The 7,869-nt window shown below is 30.5% G+C and overlaps 1 long non-coding RNA gene across 1 annotated transcript; it reads right to left on the minus strand.

Moving 5' to 3' along the window:
- Window positions 1-1,084: 1,084 nt before the first annotated feature.
- LOC111054052 lies at window positions 1,085-4,050 on the minus strand. The gene is made up of 2 exons (XR_005571371.1): window positions 3,993-4,050; window positions 1,085-2,221 (listed from the first exon to the last, which is right to left on the minus strand). It is a non-coding gene; the product is annotated as an uncharacterized LOC111054052 (long non-coding RNA).
- Between the last annotated feature and the right edge of the window lie 3,819 nt (window positions 4,051-7,869).

The following is a 7,869-nucleotide window of genomic DNA, read 5'->3' on the forward strand; positions in this document are numbered from 1 at the left end:
GCTTTACACAGAATGATTCTATTCTGTTTTAATAAAGCAAGGAATTGAAAAAGTGATAAAAATATAGAGCAACTATCAATTCAATAAGTAAAGTTTTCACTGCTCTCATTCTGTTTACAAAAATTTAGAAATATGAAGCAGGCTGAAACATGGAAGATAAACGACTATCGTAATGAATTGAGAAAAATAATAAGTGGTTTTTTCATAGAATTAACTGTACTGTAATCAAACCAGCTAAGAGTTGAGTAAGTTAGTGCTAAGAAGTATATAGAGTACGAAAAACCACTAGCCATTGAGCAATTTCAGAGTATTGTTTTTTCAAAATTTACTCTGTAAAAGTAAGGAATTCAGAGCAAAGAAGACTATTATAATAATCAATATTTTCAACTACGATTTCTGTTTTCTATATAGCAAGGAATTAATTACGGGTTTAAAATTTGTCAATTATTTATAGTTTATAAAATCGAGGGAAAATGTTATTGTGGAATTGAAGATGTTGTGGATTCACTCCACTGATTTTGTTTGTGCCATGTGTTTTATGTCAATATTTCATAATTAGTATTATTAACCCTCACCAAATATCTCCGTCACCAATATAATGTTACTTCAGAGATGGGTTTAAAATAAATTTGAAAAATAACTGGAAATTAATTGTTTAGATTTTTTCGTCAAATTAAAAAGATTATACAAAAATAAATCCTCATTAAACACATATATACAATAAATGAATACATATAAATGCGATACAAGTAGGATTGTTGCTCTTCAAGTAATCTTATTGGTTGTGCATAACATACAACCACCAATCCAGCACAGTATCACCGACACCAGAAATTTATTTTTAAGCAGTGTTCAAGTTTTCTTTAGAAATAGTAGGATGAGAGCAGTTGATACGAAAATGATCGATTCAAGTTATTGAAGAGATGATAAAAACACCACTGATGGATAAGGAATGATAGCTTATCATTATCATATGAAATTCATAGAGACTATATACGTACCATACTTATATTCATAAATACAGCGAGATTAACAACCTTGAGACCAATTAAGGATTATATTTTAAATTTCAACCAGATTTTTCTTATTTTTATTTTAAAATACAGCTTCCTGAACTCAGCATTTTCAAGTTTTTTTTTCATACTACCTGAATACTATCATATTCTTCACCTACCGTAATTAATTCCAAGTGAATTTATTCTCCCTTATCCCAATGGTTTATTATCCAAAAATAAGGTTGTGAACTTGGAAAAATTACGAATATTAGTTATTGGTTGGAAAATGTAATGTAATCAATCCAATGTGATGTATAAAAAAACAATTATAGCCTAGTACCATGGCTTACTTTAGATAAGTAATAAGTAACACCTCTATCTATAGTATGCTGTGATAGTACTCTTTATTGATAAAATTATAACTGAACATTAAAATTTACAAACCTAAGCTGCGATTACACCAAAGTTATTAACAAAATATTAATAACTTAATCCTTATAGATTCTATTAGATTGAACGGAACTTGACAAACACATATGTTCATCATGTGTATGATAAGTTATGTTCAATCTAATAGAATCTATAAGGATTAAGTTATTAAAATTTTGTTAATAAATTTAGTGTAAACGCAGCATAAGTGTGATATAGTTTCTGGTTCACTACTAGACTAAATATTATTCAATATTATTACTAGAGTAAAATAGACAATTATTGTCTATTCTTCACGGAATGTGGAATCCTATTATTTTTATCATAAAAATGTTTTACATTAAGAATTTGCTAAAATAACACAATAATAGATCGATAACCTGAAATAATTTCTATAATTTGACTTGTTCACTTACATGAAAATTCATCTTTACCAAATTGAGTCAGTAGTACGGGTTTACAAGATAAAATAATTATGTGGGATGGAAAAATTTTCAGAATAAAAATTTCTACAAATTTTTCCGAAACAACAACTGCTGAATAACCCGGAAATCTACCTGAAATTAGACGGGAAATAGCAGATAATAGAATTTAGGAAACCTAAATAAAGTGTTTTAGAACTAAATGACGTTGAATATGAGTTTTCTGTTTGGCGCGATAAGGACATTTGGGGCACTGGAATTGAGGTTCCATTCCACATTCGTACTTCTGGTGCCTTATGAGTGCTCCTTTCATTTTATAGCTCCTTCCACAGTTGCAGCACACATATCTTCCTCTGATTAAAGCTGACGATTGATCTGAAACATTCAAATGGTTGATCGTCATTGGTTACAGTTTTTTCGGGATTTTCTTTAGGTCTACATACCTACCATCACAATTTACTTTATGATTCAGTAGTAGGATATCTGAAATGGTATTTTCACTCGATCCATTCCAAACATACAGAACGAGCTAAAAATATAAAATAATGCAACATATCTTAGGCTATATTATTGAATTATTTTCATAAAGATAGGCATACTTTCTTATGCCAGTTCTTTATTGTATAAAATAGTGCCCTTATGTCTGTTTTTATGTACACTATAATTTTTTATTTAGCTTATGTATATGTATATCCCCCTTCTTACATCCTTACATGGTATATGTATTAGGGCCAAGAAACTTCACTCTGACAACAATAGCCAACGACACTATTTTTATTTAATCAGGACGAGTTTGAAGGAAGTCACTCCCATTTTCAGCGTGTAAGAAATATATGCGACAATGAATGTTCTGGAAGTAATTCATGTCTCTGATCATCTGGGGAGTACCTTTTGGATTATCTAATAGCCTCAGCTTTAGGTACCGTAACTGTAGATTATGTTCAGTGTTTTGAAAAGCGCATAGAAAAATACAAAATGTAGGTTCTGTTGTAAGCTGTGCAAGTTATTTACAGAAATCGAATATTCATTCATTCATTTATTCAACATGAGTAATAATTATAGTTTTGAAGTATATTTTAAATGCCTTTTTGAAAATAAACATACTTTTTGCAGAAATAAGGATGAACAGTAACAGTCAAGTACTATAAATAATCTGTGAAAAATATTGATAAATGAGCTTATAAAAGTAGTTCTAGTTCTAGGTGCTGAATAAAAATAGATTTGAAACAATTTTAATTTTAGATAATGTAACAAAGTTTTGATTGAACTGTAATAACAGTGTGCCGTACTATATCGAGGTTCCTCTGATATTATGAAATACCCATAAAGGATACTTGTCGTATCTACTATACTAATCATAAATAATAAATATACTAAGTAAATAAATCTGTAATCACGAGAACTATAAGAGATCATACAATTTTTATTTTTAATTCAACTCTGTCAGTCTCTAATGACAGATAGAGTAGGTTCATACTAATACAGGCAAAACTTTTACAAGAGAATAGAAATATTGTTACAATGAGAACTGAGACAGTTAGGCTATATTGTTTTATAAAAAATGCTTACTAGATGACTCAATCTACATGCTTTTTATCATCTCATGAAACATACATTTTTCAAAACAGATTTTTAACGAGATTCTATATATATACATACTAGGACAATCTAAATACTTGGAACAGTAAATTAATTCTGTATAATCTTAATGATCTTAAAGCTAATAAAAATAATACTTGGAAATTAAATTTGAGAAATAGATACATAACCTCTTCAATTTCAATTCTCTCAATTTCATGGGAATGAATAAGTTTTCTTATATACGACGAACTTTGAAAAGATTATCACAAACGTATTTTAAATGTTTCTAAGGTATTAACATTTTAAATTTCCAGAACTAAACATGAATATACCAATTCTTTCACCTATTTTCCGCCCTACAATATACTACTTCTCAAAATCTGATCATTAAGTTTACAATGTTTATTTTTATTTTATTTCATCTTAATTTTTTTGTGCAGAAATATAACTTTATTTTATTCTATTATTCCATAAGAGGTGATTTTGATATAGGCTAGATTTTTTCGAGGTGTTGAAGATTAAAGACCCCAGAATGTTTAGAGACAATGTGGACTTTAAGGTGAACCTTCTGCTTGGCACGATGTGGACAGTAGGGACACTTGAACTGCGGCTCCTTGCCGCACTCGAACCGCTGATGTTTGGTGAGGCTTCCCCTCTCCTTGTAGCTTTTGCCACATTGTAAACACACCAGCCTACCGGCCACTGATTCCGTGAGTCCTGGACCTGCGCAGAATACAAAAACATAACAGTAATTTATTATGACGATGCAAAACTTTACAAAAACATCTAGTATTACGATTTGGAAATTACTTCATGCAAATGAATACATTTTCCAAAACAAATTATTAGCTTGAAATTGCTTCATGCAACCACAAATGATGATGATACATTTTGGTAGGATTTTAAAATCATAGTACGGTAGGCCTACATGTAGTGGGATTCACCGCGTTATTATAAAGTCAGCACCTCATTAACATTGGTTTGCTATATCCGTCTGTCATTAGACAAAACAGATAGCTCTAACTTTTTCTACCTCCGTTCTGACATGCCAAATGAAAATCCAAAATATCAATTATTAAAATTTATTTAATCAATTTCAAATATATTTCCTTGACGAATGAAATATATTTGAGATTGATTTTATCATTATTGACATTCAATTGAATCTAATGTAAATGGAGGTTTTAAACAGCAGAGAATCGGCAACTCTCCTTAGTCCTATATATAATAACGTCTATTCCGACTTAATAACGCGAATCTCTCACTATGGTTTTTTAGAAAGTACAATAATAATTAATTGATAATTATTCATTCTTGGGTTTGAACGATTCAGTCTTATTTAAACAATCTTTCTTTTATTTATTCATCCTGTCAAGGAGAAGTTTCTTGACTTTCCTGGAAAAATTATATTTTTAGAGAATAAAAATGAACAATTCATCGTTTTACATACCCAGCTGACAATTTTAGTTTCATTCATTTGTCTCTTCATGGAGGAGTTATGCAACTTTCCTGAAACAATTTTAAGGTTGATTCACATGATTAATTGGAATATTCTTCTTGGTTCTGGTTGGGAAAATACTGAACAATTTTTGGGATGGGTATTCAAATTTACTGTTTTAGGAAGTAAAAAAATTGTAAGCTTCGTAAACGTGAAAGTATTTTAATCAGCTTTGTTTTCCAATAATGCAGTCATACTATTAAATTTGAACATAAAACCTATTTCATTTTAAAACGCTCTTGCCTCTTCTTGTGGAACAGCTCCTTGTATTTTTTCTCTGAAATCAAATAGATAATTCTACTTTCTAATACCATAAAAAATTCTTCTAGAACTTTTTTCCAACAGACAGGTAGACCTCAAATACACTCATAGCAGCAAACTTGCATACCGTAGTCCTACTCTAAAAAATTTCCAAGTATAAGTTTTTAATTATTCTAGTCACTAAAATTGTTTTAAAGTAAATTCTTTGACTTGCCATTGACAAATAAGAAAACTGTGAAGCATTACTTATCACCAATGAATAAAATGGCAAGAAAAAAACAGGTTTGCTGCCACAAGATCCACATAAACCAAGCATAACAAAGAGATTATTCAGATTTAGCCACATACCGTATAGCCTATCGGTACCAATGATGACCAATAAAATGATGCATTGGAGAGAGATATATACATTTTTATTTTTTTTAGAAAAATATAGCTTTTTATAACTCATTAAAAGGCAATGATCCACTGTTATATTTGCCCATTTTAATATCTCAACAGATACGAGCGACCCTTGAATAGTTCTTTATCACTTGTAATTGTAAATGTGTGTTTTATGAAATCAAATACTTACCGTACCTACTTTTAAACCATTTCAAAAAACATAAATATGAAGAATTTGAGGTAAAACGCACTCTCCAAAATACAATAAGTCGTCATGTACAAAATTATCAAAATTCTATGGAAATATATGCAGTCTTGTGCGTTTTGTAGAATAAGCCCATAATAATAACCCCAAATCTAACCATCATTATCAGAGTCATTACCTACCGTACAGTTATTAGAATTCATAGACAAACATACACATTCAAATGATTGATGTTCTAGGCATCTGTGTGGCGCAGAATATCATGGTCACGGGCTCAGGTCTTTTAATGCGAGCTAAGGTAACTTAATACTTTAATATGAGTCTGTTTGAGAAATTAGAACTCTAAAAAACTCTTCAATAACTAATGGAGTATTCAAAGAGCCCTAAACTAAACCAGAGCCTTGAACTCTTCAAACACTTATATAGAGCCCTAAATTCACACAAAATAAACATTCACTGTCAGTATGCACTCAAGATGGTAACAGTATAAACTAAATAAACAATGCTGAAATCTGTGCTAACAGATACCACTATATGTAAGGGCAATTGTGGATCTTACGGGAAGGCCAGAGGGGCGCCAATCAATCATTTCAAATTATTTATTCCTCTTACACAAAAAATCCAGGGTAAATAAGTAAATATGTAAAACCTCTTCTGACAATTGATTTTAATAACAATAGACTATTATTTTAAAATGACATGTAACCAGTCTGCCTTTTGTAGGCTGAGCCCGGGAAACAACGGTTCAAGTGGCCGTAGTCGAGTGTATCAGATGCTGGCTTTACGATTCAGAGGCCTGCCAGGTAACTCGATATTATTATTATTATAACGGTTCAAGATCGAGTAAGGTACTTCTGAAATTATTTTCCATTTTATGCCATTGAAAAAAGTTTGATCAAAATAAGTCTTAAATTAGACAATTTTAAATAAGTCAAATCGATAGGTCAGTAGGACTGGTATCCGTGAATGGAGTCGTGCGATTTGAGTCGCGCTAGTGTGAATAGTGACTAGAAAATCGTTAATGACAGTTAGTCATAGTAATTATTTACCTCCTTTGCAACCTCGTTAGAGCTTGCTGGAACCAGTTCTTCATAGAATTTTTAATCAGGTCATCTGTACAGTCTTGGAACCGTTTCCTCACAGCATCTGAAAAAATTGAAAACAGAGTACTACAGGGTTTCTCAAAGAATTTTAAGAACTCGTGATTATATCTATAAGTAAAATACCTAGCTACAAATGGTATTGTTGATTCTTCAATAAACAATAATTTATTGGTGTTCTACTAAATTCATTTTAAATAGGAAATTCAATTAATTTCGTAGTAGGCCTACGGTATATTTAGTTTTTTGAGGGGTGAGTTTAAAATCATGAATGTAAGCTCAGGTGGTTGATCGGAACATCAAATAAAAATTCCTGATTAGAAGAAGTAATGCTGCAAACCCGACCTCAAAAATGTTCACCATGCAAAATAGCGGCATATTGAAGTTTAAATTCAGTGAAAAAAACGTATCAATTTATAAGATATTATCTGTACTACTTCCCATCAAATAAACATAGATTTATTACTTTAAATTTGTACATAACAGTTTACAGGCTTAGGCTAATTATGTTATTTTTTGAATCACGTTAATATTATTAATTACCGTATATCATATTATTATAATTATTTTAGACATAAGTATTCAATTGAATTGAAAAGAGATGAATAATCGAATAGATGGGAAATATCCTTGTGTAGTAGCATTACATTTTCAAATCAGTCCAGTGAAAGTATCTTATTGTACAACCTTATGACCAAGGTTTGAAAATTTGTGTAAAAAATAAATAAGATGGAAAAGCTCATTGAATATTCAACTTTTTTGTTGCAAATATTCTCGAGAATATTTTTTTGCTAATGCACTTTTGGTGCTTCACATAATACCAAAATATTGTTCCATATAATTATATACCGGTAATGAACAAGATTAGAAGATAAACTTGAAGGGTACAATATAATACTACCGTAGGTCTGAACAAAGTTGTTGAATTACTTGGGTTATATGTTTGTATTATTATGGGTGTGACACTACCAACCCACAATAATACATGGCTTTT

This window comes from Nilaparvata lugens, chromosome 5, assembly GCF_014356525.2.
Source record: "Nilaparvata lugens isolate BPH chromosome 5, ASM1435652v1, whole genome shotgun sequence".
NCBI lineage: Eukaryota > Metazoa > Arthropoda > Insecta > Hemiptera > Delphacidae > Nilaparvata > Nilaparvata lugens.